The sequence below is a fragment of the Henckelia pumila genome, chromosome 4 (genome assembly GCF_033568475.1).
Source record: "Henckelia pumila isolate YLH828 chromosome 4, ASM3356847v2, whole genome shotgun sequence".
Lineage (NCBI taxonomy): Eukaryota > Viridiplantae > Streptophyta > Magnoliopsida > Lamiales > Gesneriaceae > Henckelia > Henckelia pumila.
The window spans coordinates 54,836,852-54,864,748 of NC_133123.1; the positions used below are offsets into that span (position 1 = coordinate 54,836,852).

The following is a 27,897-nucleotide window of genomic DNA, read 5'->3' on the forward strand; positions in this document are numbered from 1 at the left end:
TGTTTGAGTTCGACATTTTTAAAATTGATTTTTGGATAAATTTGAATTTTCGGAAAATTTGTAAATCTTATCCGTTAAATTAGATTTTATAAAATTAATTATTTTGGTACAATTGATGATAAGATATGATCTTATGAATGTATTAGATAAAATATGATTTTATCTTTTAATTATGATGTCATTGCATGTTATCCAATGTTTTAATTATTGAATTAATTATTGGATAAAAGGATGATCGATTGCCATGACCAATGTTTTAGGTGTATGTTAGGTAATTTACATTTGGTTTTATTGTTGTTGGGTTTTATTAATGGGCTTGGTTTATATCCCAAATTTGAATTGTCATTTGTAATAAAAAGTGGGCTTGGTTTATGGCCCGTTCCCACCCTTTAAATATGTATCCTCTACTTGTCATCGAAATTTATTGTAAATTTGTTAGACTTAGTGGGAGATAAAGATTTTAAGACAATGGTGGGCCCAGCAGACGATAAAGACCGAAGAAATGTAAATGGAAGCTCAATGTAATAGGATTGCATTGCATACTTGCATATCACCTAGGATTGGACTTAGACTCGTGATTGGCAACCACGGGTCGATTAGATAATGGGATCGATCATCCTTAAATAATATATGATATTATTGATGTATGCATGTTTAGGCTAAATTATATGAATCCCGCAAGCATACATAAATTACATGATGAGACAGATTTTCAAAAAATTAAAAATCCCTCATTTTAAATATGATTTAAAATTGATATCAAGATAAACAAAAGGAAATTTAAATATTGTTTAAATATTCCTACCTTCCATCAACGATCAATGTATGAGATGCTACCGGCGGGCACGGTCCGGCTCATATTATTTGGGGGGCCCGTTCGTCGGAAAGCTGTACATTGAATCGACACATGTTGTAAGTTGGGTGGAACTCCCATGGGATTGGCTCATATTATTGGGGATCCACATGGCGACCGTCCATCACACCTTAATATTGATGGGTCATCTTGACATGTCACATTAAACGGCGTCATATTATTGGGCTCTTATTGGACATGAGGTAAAAACATGGGGGTTGCTTTGGAAGCAATTGGGCTCTACCTTTTGAAAATTATGGTTTGCTGATATTATTCGGGACTATAGTTTGTCAATTGGACTTCATGTTCCCACTAAGGAAACAAGTTTCCCGTTTTCACTAGAGGGTAGTAAAATCGTTAAAATAGTGGGAGTGAAATTCATAAAATTAAATTTTGCCATATTTTATGTCTTAGTAAATTAATTAAAAAATCACTGATTATTGTCTGTTTCTTTTCAGTATTTCATTACAATGAATTTGACTATACGGAATGGTTCCGTAAATTAAAGATTGTTCTAAATCGGAGAAAATTTTCTACGTGTTAGAAAAGAATCCTCCAAAGGAAGCACCGGCTAATATAAGTCCGGAAGAATTGTCAAAACTTGATCAATGGTGGGACCATGATGTCAAGGCCAAGTGCTATATGCAAGCTTCAATGTCTGATGAACTCCAGAGGCGATTTGAGGATGCCGTGAATGCTACTGACATGCACATGCACCTCAAGGAACTTTTTGGAGCTCAGTCAAGGTCGGAGAGGTATGCCACCGTCAAAGAGCTCATGACATGCCGCATGCGAAATGGGACTTCGGTCCGTGAGCATGGGGTACACATGATTGGGCTCATTGAAAAATTGGTAACACTCGATTTGACTTTGGAGCATGAACTAAACGTGGACTTATTGCTTCTTTCCCTTCCTTCGTCATTTGACAGATTTGTGGTGAACTTCAATATGAACAAGATAGAGGCCACCCTTGAAGAGATGGTCAATATGCTTGTGTCTTATGAGACCACATTAAAGAAGGATAAACCGGTACTCTTGGTTGGCTCCTCTTCTTACTCCAAGAAGGGGCCAAGTGGAAAGGGTAAGAAACGTTCTGCTCCACCCAAGAAAATTGTATCACAAAAGAAGGCCAAGACAAAAGCTTCAAACGTGAACATATCTGGAGATGTTTGCCATCGCTGCAAGAAACCTGGTCATTCGAAACGTAACTCCAAGGAATACCTCGAGCAGTTGCGAATTGCAAAGGGTATGTCTTACATTGAAATAAATGTTTCACTTAATACTAATTCATGGGTATTGGATACCGGATGTGGATCTCACATTTGCAATGATTTTCAGGTGATGACAAGAATTCGTAAGCTTAGGATGGGTGAGACCCAGCTGAGGCTTGAAAATGGTTCCAGAGTTGAAGCCAAAGTAGTGGGAGATGTTTATTTAGTTTTGCAGAACAATTTTAAGTTATTTTTGAGAGATGTTTTATTTGTGCCATATTTAGTTAAAAACATTATTTCTGTTTCTATGCTTGATAGAGATGGTTTTTCTTGTAATTTTGTGAATGAGATTTGCAATATTTACAAGAATGAATGTTTGATTGGAAATGGACAACTTGAAAACGATCTATATAACTTAAAATTAAAAGATGTTCCAATTGATTATGTTGATAAACCGGTAACAACAAATAAAAGGAAAAACAATAGTCAAAACCCGACAAACCTTTGGCATGCTAGGCTATGTCATATTTCCTCAAAGAGGATGAACAAGCTAGTGGGAGAGGGCATGTTTGATATGTCTGATATTAACTCTCTACCTACTTGTGAGTCCTACTTAAAAGGAAAAATGACTAAATCTCCTTTCAAAGGGAAGCCTAAGCGTAGTCAAAACCTGTTGGATTTGATCCATACAGATGTCTGTGGACCATTTAGTATTGGTACTAAATTTGGACACACCTACTTCATTACCTTTACTGATGATTATTCGAGGTATGGGTATTTATATTTAATGAAATATAAGTCTGAATCATTTGAAAAGTTCAAAGAATTCAAGGCTGAAGTAGAAAACAAACAAGGTAGAAGTATTAAAGCACTTCGATCGGATCGAGGTGGAGAATACTTAAGTACCGAGTTTTTGAACTATCTAAAAGAGAATGAGATTCTCTCTCAGTGGATTCCTCCTATGACACCTCAGCTAAATGATGTCTCGGAGCGTCGCAAATCAAACATTGTTGGACATGGTTCGATCTATGATGAGCTTCACTGAGCTCCCACCTTCGTTTTGGGGCTATGCGCTTGAAACGGCGGTATTGTTGTTGAACAATGTCCACACTAAAACAGTAGATAAAACTCCATACGAGTTATGGAATGACAAAGCTCCTAAGTATTCATACTTAAAGATTTGGGGATGTCCTGCTTACGTGAAGCAGACAGTGGGAGATAAGTTGGATAGTCAATCCACCTTATGTTATTTTGTAGGATATCCGAAGAATTCAATCGGATATTATTTCTATCATCCTTATGAGACAAAAGTGTTTGTTTCGAGGAATGCCACCTTCATGGAGAAGGAGTTCTTATAAGATAAGAAAGGCAAGATGATGGAACTCGAAGAAATTCGAGAAGAACCCGAGATACAAAATAACAACCACACACCTCAAGAACCTTCAACGGACACGCTATATCTAGGAGATCCGAGAGGACTTCTAGACCTCCTATTCGATATGGTCTTCTTCTTGAAGGGGATCAAAGTGAACCCAATATTGGATGTGATCCAAGAAACTTCAAGGAAGCAATTTCTGATGCGGATTCTAATTTATGGCTTGAAGCTATGTAGTCGGAAATAGACTCGATGCATACAAACCAAGTTTGGTCTTTAGTAGATCCTCCCAATGGAATTGTTCCAATAGGGTGTAAATGGATCTACAAGAGAAAAATTAGGCCTGATGGTAAGGTACTTACTTACAAGGCACGATTGGTAGCAAAAGGTTATACTCAAAGACAAGGAGTTGACTATGATGAAACCTTTTCAGCAGTCGCAATGTTCAAGTCCATAAGAATCCTTATTGCCATAGCAGCAAGGTATGACTATGAGATATGGCAAATGGATGTGAAGACTGCATTTCTTAATGGAAACATTAAGGAAGAAATCTATATGATGCAGCCCGAGGGATTCATATCCATGGGAAGCGAGCATAAGGTATGCAAGCTTCAGAGATCAATTTATGGTTTCAAACAAGTATCAAGAAGTTAGAACCAGAAATTTGATGAAACAATAAAGGACTTTGGTTTCATCTAAAACCCAGAGGAACTGTGCATGTACAAGAAAGTAGTTAAGGATGCAGTGACATTCTTAGTGCTTTATGTGGATGACATCCTACTCATTGGGAATGACGTAGGGATGTTGCAGTCAACAAAGATATGGTTATCAGGTAGATTCTTGATGAAGGATTTGGGTGAGGCATCCTATATTCTTGGGATACAGATCTATAGACATAGATCTAAGAGAATGATAGGACTCACTCAAGCAACCTACATCGACACCATATTGAAAAGGTTTTCTTTGGATGAGTCCAAGAGAGGACATCTACCTATGTGTCATGGAGTTTCTCTATCCAAGTCTATGTGTCCCAAGACTGACGAAGAGATAGAGAAAATGACACACATACCATATGCGTCAGCCATAGGTAGTATTATGTATGGGATGATATCTACCAGACCGGATGTAGCCTTTGCTCTGAATGTCACAAGCAGATATCAGGCCAACCCCGGTCAAATGCATTGGAAAGCCGTGAAGGATATTCTTAAGTACTTAAGAAGTACTAAGAATATATTCATGGTTTATGGAGGAAGAGAATTGAAATTGGAAGGCTATACCGACTCTAGCTTCCAAAGCGACGTGGATGACTCGAAGTCAACCTCTGGATTTGTATTCATGCTCAATGGCGGTGCTGTCTCTTGGAAGAGTTCCAAGCAAGACACCACAGCGGATTCCATCACTGAGGCAGAATACATTGCAGCATCAGCTGCTGCTAAAGAGGCCGTTTGAATGAGGAATTTCGTCCAAGAGTTGGGCGTAATTCCTGAAGCTGTTGATCCAGTTCCGGTATACTGCGACAACACTGGTGCCGTTGCTCAGGCAAAGGAACCAAGGTCTCATCAAAGATCCAAACACGTACTGAGGAAATACCAAATCATCCGGGAGATTGTGGAAAGAGGAGACATAACTGTCGAGAGAGTGGCCTCTACAAACAATATCACTGATCCACTTACTAAGCCCTTGCCAGGTCCATTGTTTGACAAACATCACGAAGCAATGGGATTGCGTAGTGTGACTAGTTGGCTTTAGGGCAAGTGGGAGATTGAAAGAGTGGGTGCCCGGTTAGCCAACTTGTGGCTAAGGACTTTTGTGACTCTATGTATAAACAATCTTTGTTTAATATAATTTACATTCATTAATGGCATTTTCTTTGTCTTTCTTCATATTATTATATTGTGATATACTATTGATGTTTTGATAAAGACCTTGAATATACTATAGTGTAAGTAAGATGAGATAGTGAATAAAGAGAGATCACTATTATGAAACACATTTTATAGTCACTGTATATTCTAAACAGTTCCTAGTCAATTGAGCCGTCCGCTAATAAGGATAAGGATCGCTTGAGATTGAGACTAGCATTTGTGATGCTAAGTACCACGTTTCATTGGTAATGGACATGGAGATGTTCAAAGCATGCAAATGGATATTCTTATGATGAATGATCGAACTATCCTATTCGGATTTTTCAAGTGGTTATCACTAATCGAGTGGATAAAGTTCGCGGTTTTGGTTGTACACCATTAGTCCTTATTACTTGAAACATCATTGAGACTCTATATGCTAGTACTGTACTTTGACTTGTTTACCGACTCTATTGGGGTCATCAGGTGTCGGAATTGGGTACAGTTATGACACATATAGGAGTCGATGCTTTGTTGTCAAGGATTCACCACATACTTGCGAGTGTGGATATCCTATGCGATCTGAGGAGATATTAGTGTGACGAATATCTGGCCAGAGTACATGATGTGTTTTAGGTTACTCGGTTTTCCTAGTAACACATGCGATGTCACTATTTGATCTCGAAGATGTAATGCATAGTTATCGAATCTCGAACGACTCTCGATGCACCAATGGCTGTTGATTCGATCGGGATATATGGATGAAGGGACCGACTGTACGCTAACCAAAATCTACTGGTTCTTGCAGGCACTATCAGTGATACCTAGGGAATCATGGGGCGATGTTGCTAGACGCTCTTACCATGATTCGTTGGGCAAGTCGGAAATTGTTGTTCCGAGTCACAAGGAGTTGTGAGCCCACGGCTAGCTGTATCCCTGAACCATTGAGGGTCACACAAGTAATGGATTACTAAACCCCGTTGAAATATTTAAATTTAAAGAGTTAAATTTAATGAAAGAGAAGTTGGACTTCTTAACTAAAAGGGAGTGGAATTTCCTAAAATGACATAGGGATGGGCATTTTTGGAAATCACTGAATTCGGATTCAGAAAAAATTATCTTGACTTTAAAAGGTGCAGAAATGGTTTCTGTGCACATTGGTTAAATCGGTTTATCAATAGGAGTCATGATGAATTTTATAATAATTTCTATAATAACGGGCTTGGCTTGTTGGGCTTAAGTTATGAATTATGGGCCCTAAGGAGTTAGAGTCCTCATATAATCATAACTTAATCTAGTCTAGAAATTATCTATAAATATATGAGTAGTGTTCAAAAATCTTAAGCATTCCATCTTGCAATTTTCGAAATCACACATATATTTTCAAGGGGAATTTTTTTAAAATTCCTCTGTCCCTTTAGAGAAAATTTTTTCTATGATTTTGTGAAAAATTACATTCTGAATTAACAGATCAAATCTGTTTATTCTCATCGATAAACATCTGATTGATTTCTAGTGCAATCAATTAGAGGGTTTCTGTTTTCTGTTCGTGGACCTTATTTCGGAGATTGATCGTGAAGCCAACGGTCCCCGGGATATACAAGAAGAGCAGATAATTCTGTTGGTGTCCATAATCAAGCCGTTGCTTGAATAGGTAAAAATATAATTGTGATTTTATTTTTACTTGCACAATTTAATCGTAAAGTTTTGATACCCATGATATGAAATCGTTCCATATCGAAAAATAAAAATTTTTAAACTACCGCTGCACCGGGTATCAATTCTTAATTGATCTGAACACGTTTTTCCAATAGGGAATCCGAAAGAACAAGAAGTACGAGTAAAAAAAAAAGAAATTAATGAAAAATAGTGTGCAACACGAGGACTTCCCGGGGGGTCACCCATCCTAATACTGCTCTCCCCCAAGCACGCTTCACTTCGGAGTTCTGATGAAATCCGGTGCATTAGTGCTAGTATGATCGCAACCAAAAGTGAATGAATTCTTTATTGTTTTGTCTCTCGAATTGCGGATCAGAGGAACAGGAGATGCAGTTTCAAACGGTTATAACTTTTGATCGGCTAAGAGTTACGGGAGCTTCAGCCTGCTCACGCGAAGCTCCTCTCGATACCTACAGCAAGTATCTCGGTCTAAGAGATGAAGACGCTCAAATTACAACCCGGAGATGGTCTTTCGTGGCGTTTTTCCCGTAGGGTGCGCTGGGACCCACCGAAGCGGCCCGCGTCACCTAGATCGCACGTTCACGTCGTGTGATTAAGTCTATTGCATCTTTTCTATCCGCGGATTCGACTGAAAAAGTTGGAAATAGGATGGCGAGGAATCGGAAAAATAAGAAGTACGAGTAAGAAAAAAAAATTAATAAAAACGGGGTGCAACACGAGGACTTCCCAGGGGGTCACCCATCCAAGTATTGCTCTAGCCCAAGCATGCTTAACTTCAGAGTTCTGATGGGATCCGGTGCATTAGCGCTGGTATGATCGGACCCAATAGTGAATGAATTCTTTATTTTTTTGTCTCTCGAATTGCGGATCAGAGGAACAGGAGCTGCAGTTTCAAACGGACATAACTTTCGATCGACTGAGAGTTACTGGAGCTTCAGCCTTCTCATGCGAATCTCCACTCGATACCTATAGTTCGTATATCTGTTAAAGAGACGGAGATGCTCAAATTTCAAAACGGATATGGTCTTTCGGGGCATTTTTCACGTATGTCGCGCTGGGACCCACCGAAGCGGCCCGCGTCACCCAGATCGCACGTTCACATCGTATGATTCAGTCTATTGAATCTTTTCTATCCACGGATTGGACTAAAAGAGTCGGAAATAGGACGGCAAGTAATCAAAAGAACAAGAAGTACGAGTAAAAAAAAAAGAAATTAATGAAAAAACGGGTGCAACACGAGGACTTCCCAAGGGGTCACCCATCCTAGTACTGCACTCACCCAAGCACGCTTAACTTCGAAGTTCTGATGGGATCCGGTGCATTAGTGATGGTATGATCTCACCCAACAGTGAATGAATTCTTTATTGTTTTGTCTCTCGAATTGCGGATCGGAGGAACATGAGCTGCAGTTTCAAATGGACATAACTTTCGATCGGCTAAGAGTTACAAGAGCTTCAGCCTGCTCACGCGAAGCTCCTCTCGATACCAACAGCAAGTATCTCGGTCTAAGAGACGGAGACGCTCAAATTACAACCCGGAGATGGTCTTTCATGGCGTTTTTCCTGTAGGGCGCGCTGGGACCCACCAAAGCGACCCGCGTCATACAGATCGCACGTTCACATTAAGTCTATTGCATCTTTTCTATCCGCGGATTGGACTGAAAGAGTCAGAAATAGGACGGCGAGAAATCGGAAAAACAAGAAGTACGAGTAAGAAAAAAAGAAATTAATGAAAAAGGGGTGCAACACGAGGACTTCTCAGGAGGTCACCCATCCTAGTACTGCTCTCGCCCAAGCACGCTTAACTTCGGAGTTTTGATGGGATCCGGTGCATTAGTGCTGGTATGATCGCACCAAACATTGATTGAATTCTTTATTGTTTTGTCTCTTGAATTGCGGATCAGAGGAACAGGAGCTGCAGTTTCAAACGGACATGACTTTCGATCTGCTGAGAGTTACAGGAGCTTCAGCCTGCTCACGCGAAGCTCTTCTCGATACCTACAGCTCGTATCTCGATCTAAGAGACGGAGAAGCTCAAATTCTAACCCAGAGATGGTCTTTGGTGGCATTTTTCCCGTAGGGCGCGCTAGGACCCACCGAAGTGTCCTGCGTCACCCAGATCTCACGTTCACATCGTGTGATTCAGTTTATTGCATCTTTTCTATCCGCGGATTGGACGGAAAGAGTAGAAAATAGGATGGAGAGGAATCGGAAGAACAAGATGTACGAGTAAGAAAAAAAGAAACTAATAAAAAAAAAGGGGTGCAACACGAGGACTTCCCAGGGGGTCACCTATCCTAGTACTGCTCTTGCCCAAGCACGCATAACTTCGGAGTTCTGATGGTATCCGGTGCATTATTGCTGGTATGATCGCACCCAACAGTGAATGAATTCTTTATTTTTTTTGTCTCTCGAATTGCGGATTAGAGGAACAGGAGCTGCAGTTTCAAACGGACATAACTTTCGATCGGCTGAGAGTTACTGGAGCTTCAACCTGCTCACGCAAAGCTCCACTCGATACCTATAGTGCGTATATCGGTTAAAGAGATGGAGACGCTCAAATTCCAAAACGGAGATGGTTTTTTGGGGCATTTTTCTCGTATGTCGCGCAAGGACCCAACGAAGCGACCCGCGTCACCCAGATCGCACGTTCACATCGTATGATTCAGTCTATTGCATCTTTTCTATCCACGGATTGGACTGAAACAGTCGGAAATAGGACGGCGGGGAATCTAAAGAACAAGAAGTACGAGTAAGAAAAAAATAAATTAATGAAAAAAAGGGTGCAACACGAGAACTTCTCAAGGGGTCACCCATCCCAATACTGCTCTCGCCCAAGCACGCTTAACTTCGGAGTTCTGATGAGATCCGGTGCATTAGTGCTGGTATGATCGCACCCAACAGTGAATGAATTCTTTATTATTTTGTCTCTCGAATTGCGGATCGGAGGAACAGGAGTTGCAGTTTCAAACGGACATAACTTTCGATCGGCTAAGAGTTACGGGAGCTTTAGCCTGCTCACGCGAAGCTCCTCTCGATACCTACAGCAACTATCTCGGTCTTAGAGATGGAGATGCTCAAATTACAAAACGGAGATGGTCTTTCGTGACGTTTTTCCCGTAGGATGCGCTGGGACCCACCGAAGCAGCCCGTGTCACCTAGATCGCACGTTCACGTCGTGTGATTAAGTCTATTGCATCTTTTCTATCCGCGGATTGGAATGAAAGAGTCGGAAATAGGACGGCGAGGAATCAAAAGAACAAGAAGTACGAGTAAGAAAAAATAAATTAATGAAAAAATGGGTGCAACAAGAGGACTTCCCAGGGAGTCACCCATCCTAGTACTGCTCTCGCCCAAACACTCTTAACTTTGGATTTCTGATGGGATCCGGGGCATTAGTGCTAGTATGATCACACCCAATAGTGAATGAATTCTTTATTGTTTTTCTCTCGAATTGCGGATCGGAGGAACAGGAGCTGCAGTTTCAAACAGACATAACTTTCGATTGGCTAAGAGTTACGGGAGCTTCAGCCTGCTCACGCGAAGCTCCTCTCGATACCTACAGCAAGTTTCTCTGTCTAAGAGATGGAGACGCTCAAATTATAACCCGGATATGGTCTTTCGGGGCCTTTTTCCCATAGGGTGCACTGGGACCCACCGAAGCAGCCCGCGTCACCCAGATCGCACGTTCACATCGTGTTATTAAGTCTATTGCATCTTTTCTATCAGCAGATTGGACTGAAAGAGTCGGAAATAGGACGGCGAGGAATCGGAAAAACAAGAAGTACGAGTAAGAAAAAAAGAAATTAATGAAAAAAGGGGTGCAACACGAGGACTTTCCAGGGGGTCACCCATCCTAGTACTGCTCTCGCCCAAGCACGCTTAATTTCGAAGTTCTGATGGGATCCGATGCATTAGTGCTGGTATGATCGCACCCAACATTGAATGAATTCTTTATTGTTTTGTCTCTCTAATTTCGGATCGGAGGAACAGGAGCTGCAGTTTCAAACGGACTAACTTTCGATCTGCTGAGAGTTACGGGAGCTTCAGCTTGCTCACGCGAAGCTCTTCTCGATTCCTACAGCGCGTATCTCGGTCTAAGAGACGGAGAAGCTCAAATTCAAACCCAGAGATTGTCTTTGGGGGCCTTTTTCCCGTAGTGCGTGCTGGGACCCACCGATGTGGCCCGCGTCACCCAGATCGCACGTTCATGTCCTGTGATTCAGTCTATTGCATATTTTCTATCCACGGATTGGACTGAAAGAGTCGGAAATAGGATGGAAAGGAATCGGAAGAACAAAATGTACGAGTAAGAAAAAAAGAAACTAATAAAAAAGGGTGCAACACGAGGACTTTCCAGGGGGTCACCCATCCTAGTACTGCTCTTGCCCAAGCACGCATAACTTCGGGTGTTCTGATGGGATCCGGTGCATTAGTGCTGGTATGATCGCACCCAACAGTGAATGAATTCTTTATTGTTTTGTCTCTCGAATTGCGGATCGAAGGAACAGGAGCTGCAGTTTCAAACGGACATTAATTTCGATCTGCTGAGAGTTACGGGAGCTTCAGCTTGCTCACGCGAAGCTCTTCTCGATACCTACAGCGCGTATCTAGGTCTAAGAGATGAAAAAGCTCAAATGCAAACCGAGTGATTGTCTTTGGGGGCATTTTTCATGTAGGGCGTGCTGGGACCCACCGAAGTGGCCCGCGTCACCCAGATCGTACGTTCACGTCCTGTGATTCAGTCTATTGCATTTTTTCTATCCACAGATTGGACTGAAAGAGTCGGAAATAGGACGGAGAGGAATCAGAAGAACAAGATGTACGAGTAAGAAAAAAAGAAACTAATAAAAAAGGGTGCAACACGAGGACTTCCCATGGGGTCACCCATCCTAGTACTGCTCTTGCCCAAGCACGCATAACTTCGGGTGTTCTGATGGGATCCGGTGCATTAGTGTTGGAATGATCGCACCCAACAGTGAATGAATTCTTTATTGTTTTGTCTCTCGAATTGCGGATCAAAGGAACAGGAGCTGCAGTTTCAAACGGACATAACTTTCCATCTGCTGAGAGTTACGGGAGCTTCAGCTTGCTCACGCGAAGCTCTTCTCGATACCTACAGCGCGTATCTCGGTCTAAGAGATGGAGAAGCTCAAATTCAAACCCAGAGATTGTCTTTGGGGTAATTTTTCCCGAGGGCTTGCTGGGACCCACCGAAGTGGCCCGCGTCACCCAGATCGCACTTTCACGTCCTGTGATTTAGTCTATTGCATCTTTTTTATCCGTGAATTAGACTGAAAGAGTCGGAAATAGGACGGAGAGGAATCGGAAGAACAAGATGTACGAGTAAGAAAAAAAGAAACTAATAAAAAAAGGGGTGCAAGACGAGAACTTCCCAGGGGGTCACCCATCCTAGTACTGCTCTTGCCCAAGCACGCATAACTTCGGAGTTCTGATGGGATCCAGTGCATTAGTGCTGGTATGATCACACCCAACAGTGAATGAATTCTTTATTTTTTTTCTCTTGAATTGCGGATCGGAGGAACATGAGCTACAATTTAAAATGGACATAACTTTTGATCGGCTAAGAGTTACGGGAGCTTCAGCCTGCTCACGCGAAGCTCGTCTCGATACCTACATCAAGTATCTCGGTCTAAGAGAAGGAGACGCTCAAACTACAACCCGGAGATCGTCTTTTGGGGCGTTTTTCTCGTAGGGCGCGCTGGGACCCACCGAAGCAGCCCGCGTCACCCAGATCGCACGTTCACGTCGTGTGATTAAGTCTATTGCATATTTTCTATCAGTGGATTGGACTGAAAGAGTCGGAAATAGAACGGCGAGGAATCGGAAAAACAAGAAGTACGATTAAAAAAAAAGAAATTAATGAAAAAGGGGTGCAACACGGGGACTTTCCAGGGGATCACCCATCGGAGTTCTGATGGGATCCGGTGCATTAGTGCTGGTATGATCGTACCCAACAGTGAATGAATTCTTTATTGTTTTGTCTCTCGAATTGCCGATCGGAGGAAAAGGAGCTGCAGTTTCAAACGGACATAACTTTCAATCTGCTGATAGTTACGGGAGCTTCAGCCTACTCACGCAAAGCTTTTCTCGATACCTACAGTGCGTATCTCGATCTAAGAGACGGAGAAGCTCAAATTCAAACCCGGAGATGCTCTTTGGGGGCATTCTTCCTATAGGGCGCGCTGGGACCCACCGAAGTGGCCCACGTCACCCAGATCGCACGTTCACGTCGTGTGTAGTGACCCTGCATGGAATCACCTACTAACTGGCAACTAATAGCATGCATTAAACTTAATACAGCAAAATACTTAACAGAGTAAAAACGTGCGGAAACATAATCCATAATTTACATATCAGCTTAGTAATATAATCCAGGCTTAAATCTGTAGTGATACAACCATAACAAAATTCTTAAAAGTAAGCATTATACAGCTAATAAAACGTGTTGTATAAAAACTTTCAAAGCTCCTGCTCCCTAGTCCTGCCTTGAACTACCAGCTCCGTCCATCCTGCGACCTGCCCCATGAAATAGGGTGTCCAAGATAACAACTAGGACGTGAGCGCTACGCCCAGTACATAGACATGAGTAAACATATGTATATAATGCATGCAACATGATGACTGGTACAGGGTCATCTGAAAAGTCATGCTCAGAACCGGCGCCACATGAGTGCTGCCACCGCACGGATCAACCTCTGGGCGCAACCACACTCGTCTAGTACACCAGAGTAGACAGACATAAATGCCCCCGCCGTCGCGGTACTCTCAGTGACAGACTATCGAGTATAGAGCTGAGCGGCTCTATAGTCAGGTATAACAAGGTATAGGCTCAACGTGTATATGCACATGACATATGGATATAGAAAGCGGTAAATCATATATCATGCCATATAATAATGCCAAATAAATGCAACATATAAACATGTATACTCGCTGGCAATCTCAGTCAATGTGTACGTACCTCTAGGCTAGTTCAAGTATAATAGATCCTAGGTTTCAAGCCTATATTCAAAAGTTCACCGTATCACTACATAAATTCTATAAGCCTTAACTAAGCTAATAAGTACTCCCAAAACTTAAATAGATTCCCGGACCATACCTTCGTCAGTAGTTAGCCCTTTGGAGTCGCTAGTCCCGGATGACTATAACCACACCTTGGTTATTCCAGAACCTCTATTATAACCGATAGGGCCCTCAAGTGTATATCTCACACTATATAACTGAAGAAGGAAACTCGGGAATTCGTAATTGAAAATGAACTCTGAACGGCCCTATTTATAGCCAAATATCTCGGCCAGGATCGGAACTTCCGATTTCGGGATCGGAGCTTCCGATCCAGCTCATTGTGTGCATGTCTGCCACACCAGGATCGGAACTTCCGATCTACGATCGGAACTTCCGATCTGCTCTATGACCGACACTTGTCAAAACTCGCGACTGAGTCATCGATCATTTTTGACAACTGGGGATCGGAACTTCCGTTCCAGGATCGGAGCTTCCGTTCCGGGATCGGAGCTTACTATCCGGGATCGGAGCTTACTATCCGGCCCAAAATGAAAAAGCCCAAATTTTACTTCTGAAGTCCAATAACACTCCGAAATTGGTTAAATACCAACCCTTAATCATGTTTAACATATTATTATCTTAAAATGGTATCTGGGTTACTACATTCTCCCCATCTTTAGATATTTCGTCCGCGAAATAACATCTAAAGACAATAAAGATAACAATATGAAACATCAAGCTATGTCTTATTACAACAACGGTAATTACATCTTATATGGTAATCAAAAATACAAAGCAAACAACTCAGGATATTCTGCTCGCATACGACTCTCAGTTTCCCAAGTTGCTTCTTCAACGCCTCGGCGCTGCCACTGTACCATCACAAGTGGTATAGTCTTGTTCCGAAGAACTTTCTCCTTCCTGTCTAGGATACAGATTGGTCGTTCAACAAAAGACAGATCTGGCTCTAGCTGAATATCAGTAGATTGAATCACATGAGATTCATCAGCTATGTACTGTCGAAGCAACGACACATGAAAAACATTGTGTATACTGGAAAGAGATGGCGGTAAAGCCAAACGATAAGCAACATCTCCGATCTTCTCCAGTATTTGGAAAGGCCCAATGTAACGAGGAGACAACTTGCCTTTCACACCGAATCTCATCACCTTCCTGAAAGGTGATACTCGCAGAAAAACATATTCACCAGGCTCAAACTGAAGTGGCCTGCGGCGAATATTCGCATAACTGGCTTGTCTATCTTGAGCAACTTTGATCCTATGCTTGATCAAATCTACCTTGTCTACAATCTGCTGCACCAATTCAGGACCCTCGACTTGCCGTTCCCCGACTTCATCCCAGAATAACGGAGTACGACACCGTCGACCATACAATGCCTCGAAAGGTGCCATATCAATACTACGATGATAACTGTTATTGTAGGAAAATTCAATCAAAGGTAACTGATCCTGCCAAGATAAACCAAAATCCATGACAGAAGAACGTAGCATATCCTCCAGCGTATGAATAGTGCGCTCTGACTGCCCGTCAGTCTCCGGATGATATGCCGTGCTCAAACTCAGAGTGGTACCCAACGCCTGCTGAAAACTACCCCAAAAATGTGAAGTAAATCGCGGATCTCTATCACTGACGATACTCACTGGAATCCCATGTAATCGCACAATCTCCTGAATATATAAGCGTGCCATGCGATCATAAGAATACTCCCGGTTATAAGGAATAAAGTGTGCTGATTTCGTCAAACGGTCAACAACGACCCAGATAGCATCACACTGACGTGACGTCATAGGTAAGTGTGTGACAAAATCCATAGTTACGTGCTCCCACTTCCATTCGGGAATCTCAAGATTCTGCAGTAATCCACCTGGTCGTCGATGTTCAGCCTTGACCTGTTGACAAACCAAACATCTCGAAACAAACTGATAAACACTTCGCTTCATTCCCTTCCACCAGAATCTAGTTCGCAAGTCCTTATACATTTTCATACTTCCAGGATGAATTGATAATCGACTCTTGTGAGCTTGAGATAGAATATCATTCCTGAGCTCCGCAACATTAGGTACAACCAATCTATTGGATAGGCACAATAAACCATCTGCCTGAAAATGGAATCCAGATGTATTAACTCCATTGGCTAGACTTGCCAATCGCTGAGTCTTAACATCAGATATCTGAGCATCTCTGATCCGAGAATACAATGCTGGCTCAGATAGAATAGTATACAAACGAATCCCATTCCTCCCTTTCTTGTGCTTGAGCGTAAAAATCAATGAACAGCACTCTTGAATCATATGAGATATTTCATTAGTCTGAAGTGCAGACAGTCTCACCTGCCGACTCAAGGCATCAGCCGTAAGATTAGCAGAACCTGGATGATATTTGATTTCACAATCATAATCCTTCAGGAGATCCATCCAGCGTCTCTGTCGCATATTCAACTCTGCCTGAGTGAATAAATACTTCAAGCTCTTCTGATCCGTAAATATCTCAAATTTCTCGCCATAAAGATAATGTCTCCAAATCTTGAGCGCAAATACAATGGCGGCTAACTCGAGATCATGCACTGGATAATTACTCTCATGCAACTTCAACTGTCGAGAAGCATAGGCAATAACATGTCCATGCTGTGTCAAAACACATCCTAACCCCTGACCAGAGGCATCAGTATAGACAACATAACCTCTTGATCCAGAAGGTAGAGCTAGCACAGGTGCAGTAGTAAGACGTCTATGCAGCTCGTGAAATGACTCCTCACAATCCGAGGACCAAATGAAGGCAACATTTTTCCGTGTAAGCTGAGTCAAAGACCTGGCCAACTGTGAAAAATTCTCGATGAACCGACGGTAATATCCCGCTAGACCCAAGAAACTACGAATCTCAGCAACCGTCGTCGGTCGAGACCAGTTCAGCACTGCCTCTATCTTACTAGGATCAACAGATATCCCTTCATTAGAAATCACATGACCGAGAAATACTACCCGATCAAGCCAGAATTCACACTTGCTTAATTTCGCATATAGCTGCTTATCTCGTAACGTCTGTAGAACAATTCTCAAATGCTGTGCATGCTCATCCTTGTCATGAGAATAGACAAGAATATCATCTATGAAGACGATGACAAATCTATCCAGATAATCTCGAAATACCTGATTCATCAGATTCATAAAGACTGCCGGTGCATTCGTCAAACCGAATGGCATCACCAGAAACTCATAATGCCCATATCTGGTCCTGAAAGCAGTCGTAGATATATCTGAGTCTCGTACCCGCATCTGATGGTATCCAGATCTCAGATCTATCTTCGAATAAACAGAAGTACCCTGTAGTTGATCGAACAGATCATCAATCCGCGGCAAAGGATACTTATTCTTGATGGTGACACGATTCAACTGCCTATAATCAATACATAATCGCATCGATCCATCCTTCTTTTTGACAAACAAAACAGGTGCTCCCCACGGAGAAACACTCGGACGAATATATCCCTTATCAAGTAGATCCTGCAACTGCTGTTTCAATTCCCTCATCTCTGACGGTGCCAGACGATAAGGTGCTCGGGATATAGGCGTAGTTCCTGGTACTAGATCAATACCAAATTCAACCTCTCGAACCGGAGTAAAACCAGGAATCTCATCAGGGAATACGTCAGGAAACTCGCTGACAACCGGTAGCTGATCAATACCCGTACTACTCATGGACATATCAACTGCATAGATGAGGTAGCCCTCCCCACCTGACTCCAAGACATGACATGCCTTCAGAGCCGAAACAAGTGGTATCGGAGGTCGCGCACCCTCACCATAAAAGTACCAACTATCACCCTCAACGGGATGAAACTGTACCAGACGCTGATAACAATCCACAGTAGCATGATACAAAGTCAGCATATCTATTCCCAAGATACAGTCAAAATCCATCATCGCTAATATCATCAAATTAGCCGATAACACATTACCCTCAAACTCCAGAAGGCAACCCATCACTAGACGCTTAGTTACTACCTCCTGCTCCAACGGAGTAGATACAACTAAATCCATATCTAATGATACATAAGGTAATCTATGTCTCTTAACGAAGCGACTAGAAATAAAGGAATGCGATGCTCCCGTATCAATTAATACAAGTGCATGAATACCACATAACAAGAAGTTACCTGCCAACATGCGATCGCTTCCCTCAGTAGCCTGCTCCTGAGACAGAGCAAACACTTGCCCTTGAGTCTGGGGACGAAAACCAGAAGAACTCTGTGGTGCTGGCTGCTGACGTGGAAAAGTAGAAGCCTGAGATCCAACCTGGGATCCCGATCCACTAGCAGAACTCATGCGCTGAGGACAATCTCTCCGCAGATGTCCCTGCTGACCGCAAATATAACAAGCACCAGTAGCTCTCCGACATGAAGCTGCAGGATGCTTCCCACCACAATGGCTACAAAACTCCTCCTTCTTCTTCTTCTTCCCAAAACGGAACATACCTCGTGAACCACGAGATCCAGATGAAGTAGTAGGAGTAGAAGAAGACGTAGGTCCGGATTGCACAACAGATTGAGCTCGAGGCTCAACAAATCCACTAGGCTGTGCTGGCATCATCAACTGTCCACGCCTGTTGCTGGTCTCCACAAGACGGCAACGGTTCACCAAAGTCTCATAAGATACCGGGTCATCACAGACGACAACCTGAGAGTAGATATCTTGGTTCAGGCCTTGCAGAAAGATATCATATTTCGACGCATCACTCTCATTGATATGAGGACTGAAAGGTAGCAGATCAAGAAATCGCTGTTGATACTGATCAATAGTCATTGATCCTTGCCTCAAAGTAAGCAACTCCATAGATCGTGCTTGGCGAACAGCCGGAGGAAAATACAATTTCTGAAACTCCCGACAGAAATCCCCCCAAGTCACCTGTCCTCTCTCAGTACGTGCCTGAGCAACCTTGGCGTCCCACCAAAAACGTGCTCTATCCTCTAGAACGAATTCTAGAACTTCCAATTTCTGCTCCTCAGTACACTCAAAAGCTCGAAACGTGCTCTCAAGTTTAGACATCCAGCTTCTAGCTTGTTCAGGATTCTCGCCTCCCACTAAGGGTTTCGGTCCTACCTGCATAAACTTATTAATAGTATAGCGACGTCGACCCTCATGAGGACGATGTTGATCATCCTGATGATGATGGCGACGATGATGATGACCACCTCCCTGGCCAACACTACCGTGACTCTCGTCAGCCATATCCTGAAAAGAATTGCACATTAAAATCCCAAATGCGCAAGAATTACTCAAGACTAAACTAAATCCCAAGTACTAATCCCAAAATCTATGCATGCTCTGATACCAAAAATGTAGTGACCCTGCATGGAATCACCTACTAACTGGCAACTAATAGCATGCATTAAACTTAATACAGCAAAATACTTAACAGAGTAAAAACGTGCGGAAACATGATCCATAATTTACATATCAGCTTAGTAATATAATCCAGGCTTAAATCTGTAGTGATACAACCATATCGAAATTCTTAAAAGTAAACATTATACAGCTAATAAAACGTGCTGTATAAAAACTTTCAAAGCTCCTGCTCCCTAGTCCTGCCTTGAACTACCAGCTCCGTCCATCCTGCGACCTGCCCCATGAAATAGGGTGTCCAAGATAACAACTAGGACGTGAGCGCTACGCCCAGTACATAGACATGAGTAAACATATGTATATAATGCATGCAACATGATGACTGGTACAGGGTCATCTGAAAAGTCATGCTCAGAACCGGCGCCACATGAGTGCTGCCACCGCACGGATCAACCTCTGGGCGCAACCACACTCGTCTAGTACACCAGAGTAGACAGACATAAATGCCCCCGCCGTCGCGGTACTCTCAGTGACAGACTATCGAGTATAGAGCTGAGCGGCTCTATAGTCAGGTATAACAAGGTATAGGCTCAACGTGTATATGCACATGACATATGAATATAGAAAGCGGTAAATAATATATAATGCCATATAATAATGCCAAATAAATGCAACATATAAACATGTATACTCGTTGACAATCTCAGTCAATGTGTACGTACCTCTAGGCTAGTTCAAGTATAATAGATCCTAGGTTTCAAGCCTATATTCAAAAGTTCACCGTATCACTACATAAATTCTATAAGCCTTAACTAAGCTAATAAGTACTCCCAAAACTTAAATAGATTCCCGGACCATACCTTCGTCCGTAGTTAGCCCTTTGGAGTCGCTAGTCCCGGATGACTATAACCACACCTTGGTTATTCCAGAACCTCTATTATAACCGATAGGGCCCTCAAGTGTATATCTCACACTATATAACTGAAGAAGGAAACTCGGGAATTCGTAATTGAAAATGAACTCCGAACGGCCCTATTTATAGCCAAATTTCTCGGCCAGGATCGGAACTTCCGATTTCGGGATCGGAGCTTCCGATCCAGCTCATTGCGTGCATGTCTGCCACGCCAGGATCGGAACTTCCGATCTACGATCGGAACTTCCGATCTGCTCTATGACCGACACTTGTCAAAACTCGCGACTGAGTCATCGATCATTTTTGACAACTGGGGATCGGAACTTCCGTTCCAGGATCGGAGCTTCCGTTCCGATCGGAGCTTACTATCCGGGATCGGAGCTTACTATCCGGCCCAAAATGAAAAAGTCCAAATTTTACTTCTGAAGTCCAATAACACTCCGAAATTGGTTAAATACCAACCCTTAATCATGTTTAACATATTATTATCTTAAAATGGTATCTGGGTTACTACATCGTGTGATTCAGTCTATTGCATCTTTGCTATCCGCGGATTGGACAGAAAGAGTCGAAAATAGGACGGAGAGGAATCGGAAGAACAAGATGTACGAGTAAAAAAAAAAAACTAATAAAAAAAGGGGTGCAACACGAGGACTTCCCAGGGGGTCACCCATCCTAGTACTTCTCTTGCCCAAGAACGCATAACTTCAAAGTCTTGATGGGATCCTGTGCATTAGTGCTGGTATGATCGCACCCAACAGTGAATGAATTCTTTATTTTTTTTGTCTCTCGAATTGCGGATCGAAGGAACAGGAGCTGCAGTTTCAAACGAATATAACTTTCGTTCGGCTGAAAGTTACTGGAGCTTCAGCCTGCTCACGCGAAGCTCCACTCGATACCTATAGTGCGTGTCTTGGTTAAAGAGACGGAGACGATCAAATTCCAAAATGGAGATGGTCTTTCAGGCATTTTTCCCGTATGTCGTGCTGGGACACACCGAAGCGGCCCGCGTCACCTAGATCGCATGTTCACATCGTATTATTTAGTCTATTGCATCTTTGTATAAACAATCTTTGTTTAATATATTTTACATTCATTAATGACATTTTCTTTGTCTTTCTTCATATTATTATATTGTGATATACTATTGATGTTTTGATAAAGACCTTGAATATACTATAGTGTAAGTAAGATGAGATAGTGAATAAAGAGAGATCACTATTATGAAACACATTTTATAGTCACTGTATATTCTAAACAGTTCCTAGTCAATTGAGCCGTCCGCTAATAAGGATAAGGATCGCTTGAGATTGAGACTAGCATTTGTGATGCTAAGTACCACGTTTCATTGGTAATGGACATGGAGATGTTCAAAGCATGCAAATGGATATTCATATGCTGAATGATCGAACTACCCTATTCGGACTTTCCAAGTGGTTATCACTTATCGAGTGGATAAAGTCCGCGGTTTTGGTTGTACACCATTAGTCCTTATTACTTGAAACATCATTGAGACTCTATATGTTAGTACTGTACTTTGACTCGTTTATAGACTCTATTGGGGTCATCAGGTGTCGGGATTGGGTACAGTTATGACACATATAGGAGTCGATGCTTTGTTGTCAAGGATTCACCACTTACTTGTGAGTGTGGATATCCTATGCGATCTAAGGAGATATTAGTGTGACGAATCTCTGGCCAGAGTACATGATGCGTTTTAGGTTACTCGGTTTTCCTAGTAACACATGCGATGTCACTATTTGATCTCCAAGAGGTAATGCATAGTTATCAAATCTCGAACGACTCTCGATGCACCAATGATTGTTGATTCGATCGGGATATATAGATGAAGGGACCGTACTGTACGCTAATCAAAATCTACTGATTCTTGCAGGCACTATCAGTGATACCTAGGGAATCATGGGGCGATGTTGCTATACGATCTTACCATGATTCGTTGGGCAAGTCGGAAATTGTTGTTCCGAGTCACAAGGAGTTGTGAGCCCACGGCTAGCTGTATCCCTGAACCATTTAGGGTCACACAAGTAATGGATTACTAAACCCCGTTGAGATAGTTAAATTTAAAGAGTTAAATTTAATGAAAGAGAAGTTGGACTTCTTAACTAAAAGGGAGTGGAATTTCCTAAAATGGCATAGGGATGGGCATTTTTGGAAATCACTGAATTCGAATTCAGAAAAAATTATCTTGACTTTAAAAGGTGCAGAAATGGTTTCAATGCACATTGGTTAAATCGGTTTATCAATAGGAGTCATGATGAATTTTATATTAATTTCTATAATAACGGTCTTGGCTTGTTGGGCTTAAGTTATGGATTATGGGCCCTAAGGAGTTAGAGTCCTAATATAATCATAACTTAGTCTAGTCTAGAAATTATCTATAAATATATGAGTAGTGTTTGAAAATATTAAGCATTCCATCTTGCAATTTTCGAAATCACACATATATTTTCAAGGGGAATTTTTCGAAAATTCCTCTGTCCCATTAGAGAAAATTCGGTCTGTGATTTTTGTGAAAAATTACATTCCGAATTAACAGATCAAATATGTTTATTCTCATCGATAAACATCTGATTGATTTCTAGTGCAATCAATCAGAGGGTTTCTGTTTTCTGTTCGTGGACCTTATTCCGGAGATTGATCGTGAAGCCATCGGTTCCCGGGATATACAAGAAGAGCAGATTAAATTCTGTTGGTGTCCATAATCAAGCCGTTGCTTGAATAGGTAAAAATTTAATTGTGATTTTATTTTTACTTGCATAATTTAATCGTAAAGTTTTGATACCCATGATATGGAATCGTTCCATATCGAAAAATAAAATTTTTTAAACTTCCGCTGCACCGGGTATCAATTCTTAATTTATTTGAACACGTTTTTCCAATAGTGGTATCAAAGCCAGGTTGCTCAGATAAAACGATTAAATTAATCGATTGTACAAAATATTTGGCCTCGGTTTTTTTTTTAAAAACAAAACGAATTTTAAAAATTAAAATTTTGACGGAACAGGGGCATCGGGGCAGCGATCGTCGTTGCCCACGGGCAGCGACGAAGCTTCCCGCCTCCACGTGGGCAGCCCTGTCCCATGTGTAGGAGGGGGCTGCACGGGAATGTCCCAGGCAGTCCGGGAATAATTAAAATTTATTTTTAATTAAAATTTTAATATTTTGAAATTTTAGTTTTTGGTCCGATCGAAAATTGTTTTTGATTGGTCCACGAGGCATCGGATCAAATTGTTTGAGTCCGAAATTTTTAAAATTGATTTTTGGATAAATTTGAATTTTTGGAAAATTTGTAAATCTTATCCGTTAAATTAGATTTTATAAAATTAATTATTTTGGTATAATTGATGACAAGATATGATCTTATGAATTTATTAGATAAAATATGATTTTATCTTTTAATTATGATGCCATTGCATGTTATCCAATGTTTTAATTATTGAATTAATTATTGGATAAAAGGATGATCTATTGCCATGACCAATGTTTTAGGTGTATGTTAGGTAATTTACATTTGGTTTTATTGTTGTTGGGTTTTATTAATGGGCTTGGTTTATAGCCCAAATTTGAATTGTCATTTGTAATAAAAAGTGGGCTTGGTTTATGTCCCGTTCCCACCCCTTAAATATGTATCCCCTACTTGTCATCGAAATTTATTGTAAATTTGTTAGACTTAGTGGGAGATAAAGATTTGAAGACAATGGTGGGCCCAGCAGACGATAAAGACCGAAGAAATGTAAATGGAAGCTCAATGTAATAGGATTGCATTGCATACTTGCATATTACCTAGGATTGGACTTAGACTCGTGATTGGCAACCACGGGTCGATTAGATAATGGGATCGATAATCCTTAAATAATATATGATATTATTGATGTAAGCATGTTTAGACTAAATTGTATGAATCCCGCAAGCATACATAAATTACATGATGAGAAAGATTTTCAAAAAATTAAAAATCCCTCATTTTAAATATGATTTAAAATTGATATCAAGATAAAAAAAAGGAAATTTAAATATTGTTTAAATATTTCTACCTTCCATCAACGATCAATGTATGAGATGCTACCCGCGGGCACGGTCCGACTCATATTATTGGGGGTGCCCATTCGTCGGAAAGTTGTACATTGGATCGACACATGTTGTAAGTTGGGTGGAACTCCCATGGGATTGGTTCATATTATTGGGGATCCACATGGCGACCGTCCATCACAACTTAATATTGATGGGTCATCTTGACATGTCACATTAAGCGACGTCATATTATTGGGCCCTTATTGGACATGAGGTAAAAACATGGGAGTTGCTTTAGAAGAAATTGGGCTCTACCTTTTGAAAATTATGGTTGGCTGATATTATTCGGGACTATAGTTTGTCAATTAGACTCCATGTTCCCACTAAGGAAACAAGTTTCCCGTTTTCACTAGAGGGTAGTGAAATCGTTAAAATAGTGGGAGTAAAATTCATAAAATTAAATTTCGCCATATTTTATGTCTTAGTAAATTAATTAAACAATCACTGATTATTGTCTGTTTCTTTTCAGTATTTCATTACAATGAATTCGCGAAATCCAATATACTCAATTCTCGAACAAAACAAATTGACTGGCGCAAACAATATGGAATGGTTCCGTAAATTAAAGATTGTTCTAAAATCGGAGACAATTTTCTAAGTGTTAGAAAAGAATCCTCCAAAGGAAGCACCGGCTAATATAAGTTCGGAAGAATTGACAAAACTTGATCAATGGTGGGACCATGATGTCAAGGCCAAGTGCTATATGCAAGCTTCAATGTCTGATGAACTCCAGAGGCGATTTGAGGATGCCGTGAATGCTGCTGACATACACATTCACCTCAAGGAACTTTTTGGAGCTCAGTCAAGGTCGGAGAGGTATGCCACCGTCAAAGAGCTCATGACATGCCGCATGCGAGATGGGACTTCGGTCCGTGAGCATGGGGTACACATGATTGGGCTCATTGAAAAATTGTTAACACTCGATTTGACTTTGGAGCATGAAGTAAACGCGGACTTATTGCTTCTTTCCCTTCCTTCGTCGTTTGACGGATTTGTGGTAAACTTCAATATGAACAAGATAGAGGCCACCCTTTAAGAGATGGTCAATATGCTTGTGTCTTATGAGAACACATTAAAGAAGGATAAACCGGTACTCTTGGTGTAGCGACCCTACCCGAATCCACTACCTAATCAGAGTGATTAGCGCAAGCAACAATAATTAAAGCGTTAAATAGCGGATAATTCCAAAGTACAACAAATCCAATCGGGAGAATACAACCGACGATAGAAACAGTGTATAATTCTTTATACAACCAAATCGAAATTAGGGTATCAGAATCCCTAACAAACTACCTCTGCACGGTAGCAACCTCAACCCTGCTGGGAACCACCGGGACCGTCCAGCCTCAGACCTGCCCCGCCACAAGGTACACAATACCCAAACACAGGGGCGTGAGCTAGAATGCTCAATACGGAAGCAATGATATAAATACAAATATGAGCATGCACATGACTTTAAAAATCAGGGTTAAATCATTTTACTCATGGCGCCTGGAATACACAGTACCGGGCTAGAGAGCGACTCCGCGTGGTACTCGTATATTCCCAAGACACGAATCCTCAGGAAGAATCGCCTCGACTGATGGAAACTATCATGACTCACATCATCCCGATGCAGTCTCCGTAAAAACATATGCATGTGCTAAAAACAGTAAAACATAACCAATACAGCACATACATCATGCATCACACACATATGTATAAATATAATGTCTGCTATCTCGGTCAGTACTTACGTACCTCTAACACTGCAGGTCAACTCCTAGCACACCCGTCTAGGTCCAAAGCCTACAGGTCTGCTCTACAGCGTTTACACATGCAAAAGTCCATGCATCACTATAAACGCTCTAAAAGACTTAACTAAGCTATTGCATACTCCTAAATATTTTTAGGAAGCCAAATTATACCTTCGTCCGTCGTCAGCCCGCTGGTGTAGAATCGCCTCAAAAATTAGGCACACCTCCGCTACGACGCCGGGATCGCTAGACAACTTCCGGATTCCCAATAGGATGCCTAGAACTCTGTAGATCTATGTAAGAAAGTTCGAAAACTAGAGGAGAGGAGGGAAATTGGTGCACAGAATGAGGGCTCGGACCCCTTATTTATAGACGACGATCGGAACCTCCGAACCCGGTTCGGACCGTCCGAACTCGATCGGAACCTCCGATCGCACCTTCGGAGCATCCGATCGCTCAATATTACGTCAGCCATGACGTCACCTTGCTGACGTAAATGATGACATGTGCCCTGGTCCAGATCGGAGCTTCCGATCTTGCCGATGGAGCTTCCGATCTCGATCGGAGCCTCCGATCTTGGCACGGAGCTTCCGATCCACTTCGGACCGTCCGATTTATCTTGGACTATTTAGGCATAATTTAGTAATTAATTACCTTAATTACCTTGATTAATTGCGGGTTACTACATTCTCCCCCACTTAAGAAATTTCTTCCTCGAAATTACATCTTAAGAAAAACATAGTACGCAAAATCAATGCTCTTATTACAACTGAACAATATACATTCGATACAACAGAGTACAAAATCTTAAAACAACTCGGGGTGCTCGGCTAACATCCGGCTCTCCAACTCCCAAGTAGCTTCCTCTGTACCTCTGCGTTGCCACTGTACCATAACCAATGGTATTCGCTTGTTACGAAGTACCTTGTCCTTCCTGTCAATAATCCACAGGGGGTTTCTCCACATACGATAGATCCCGATCTACCTTTACCTCGGTCGGATAAAAAATATGTGACTCGTTCGCCACATACTGCCTCAACAAGGACACGTGGAACACATCGTGGATCTCCGAAAGATTTGGTGGCAAGGCTAGACGATAAGCCACGTCTCCAACTTTCTCGAGAATCTTGAAAGGACCAATAAATCTTGGTGACAACTTACCCTTGAGACCGAACCTCATCACCTTCCGGAAAGGTGATACACGCAAGAATACATACTCTCATTCTTAAAAATGAAGTGGCCTGCGGTGAGTGTTCGCATAGCTAGCCTGTCGATCCTGGGATGCCTTAATCCTGCGTCGGATCAATTCTACAGCATCAGTCATCTGCTGAATCATCTGAGGACCCTCCACCTGCCGCTCACCAACCTCGTCCCAAAACAAAGGTGTACGACAACGACGTCCATAAAGAGCCTCAAATGGTGCCATGCCAATGCTGCTATGGTAGCTATTGTTATAAGCGAACTCCACCAATGGCAAATGATCGTGCCATGCTGGGCCAAAATCCATTACGATAGCTCGAAGCATGTCCTCGAGAGTAGGATAGTCCTCTCCGATTGTCCATCAGTCTCTGGATGATACGCTGTGCTCAAACTCAAAGTGGTACCAAGAGCACGCTGAAAACTCCCCCAAAATCTTGAGGTGAAACGAGGATCTCTGTCGCTCACAATACTCAGTGGTGTTGGAAAAAACTGGCGGTCAGATCAATCACGATTGATACCCGGTGCAGCGGAAGTTTAAAATTTTTATCATGGAACAATTCCATGGTGTGGGTATCAACCATTCAACGATTAAATTATTGTGTGTG

General features: G+C 41.8%; 10 non-coding genes and 2 pseudogenes across 10 annotated transcripts; all 12 read right to left on the reverse strand.

Moving 5' to 3' along the window:
• Positions 1–7,151: 7,151 nt before the first annotated feature.
• On the reverse strand, positions 7,152–7,270 carry LOC140869365 (5S ribosomal RNA). The gene has a single exon (XR_012146746.1). It is a non-coding gene; the product is annotated as a 5S ribosomal RNA (ribosomal RNA).
• Positions 7,271–7,668: 398 nt separating this feature from the next.
• LOC140869014 (5S ribosomal RNA) lies at positions 7,669–7,787 on the reverse strand. The gene has a single exon (XR_012146408.1). It is a non-coding gene; the product is annotated as a 5S ribosomal RNA (ribosomal RNA).
• A 401-nt stretch (positions 7,788–8,188) lies between these two features.
• LOC140868977 (5S ribosomal RNA) lies at positions 8,189–8,307 on the reverse strand. Its single transcript, XR_012146372.1, has one exon. It is a non-coding gene; the product is annotated as a 5S ribosomal RNA (ribosomal RNA).
• Positions 8,308–8,699: 392 nt separating this feature from the next.
• LOC140869490 (5S ribosomal RNA) lies at positions 8,700–8,818 on the reverse strand. The gene has a single exon (XR_012146781.1). It is a non-coding gene; the product is annotated as a 5S ribosomal RNA (ribosomal RNA).
• Positions 8,819–9,221: 403 nt separating this feature from the next.
• LOC140869090 (5S ribosomal RNA) lies at positions 9,222–9,340 on the reverse strand. The gene has a single exon (XR_012146481.1). It is a non-coding gene; the product is annotated as a 5S ribosomal RNA (ribosomal RNA).
• A 402-nt stretch (positions 9,341–9,742) lies between these two features.
• On the reverse strand, positions 9,743–9,861 carry LOC140868887 (5S ribosomal RNA). Its single transcript, XR_012146286.1, has one exon. It is a non-coding gene; the product is annotated as a 5S ribosomal RNA (ribosomal RNA).
• Positions 9,862–10,261: 400 nt separating this feature from the next.
• LOC140869369 (5S ribosomal RNA) lies at positions 10,262–10,380 on the reverse strand. Its single transcript, XR_012146750.1, has one exon. It is a non-coding gene; the product is annotated as a 5S ribosomal RNA (ribosomal RNA).
• A 400-nt stretch (positions 10,381–10,780) lies between these two features.
• LOC140868177 (5S ribosomal RNA) lies at positions 10,781–10,899 on the reverse strand. Its single transcript, XR_012145605.1, has one exon. It is a non-coding gene; the product is annotated as a 5S ribosomal RNA (ribosomal RNA).
• A 398-nt stretch (positions 10,900–11,297) lies between these two features.
• On the reverse strand, positions 11,298–11,417 carry LOC140869204 (5S ribosomal RNA). Its single transcript, XR_012146590.1, has one exon. It is a non-coding gene; the product is annotated as a 5S ribosomal RNA (ribosomal RNA).
• A 399-nt stretch (positions 11,418–11,816) lies between these two features.
• Positions 11,817–11,936, reverse strand: LOC140869479 (5S ribosomal RNA; annotated as a pseudogene).
• Positions 11,937–12,336: 400 nt separating this feature from the next.
• Positions 12,337–12,455, reverse strand: LOC140868195 (5S ribosomal RNA). Its single transcript, XR_012145621.1, has one exon. It is a non-coding gene; the product is annotated as a 5S ribosomal RNA (ribosomal RNA).
• An 8,446-nt stretch (positions 12,456–20,901) lies between these two features.
• Positions 20,902–21,020, reverse strand: LOC140869551 (5S ribosomal RNA; annotated as a pseudogene).
• Positions 21,021–27,897: the final 6,877 nt, after the last annotated feature.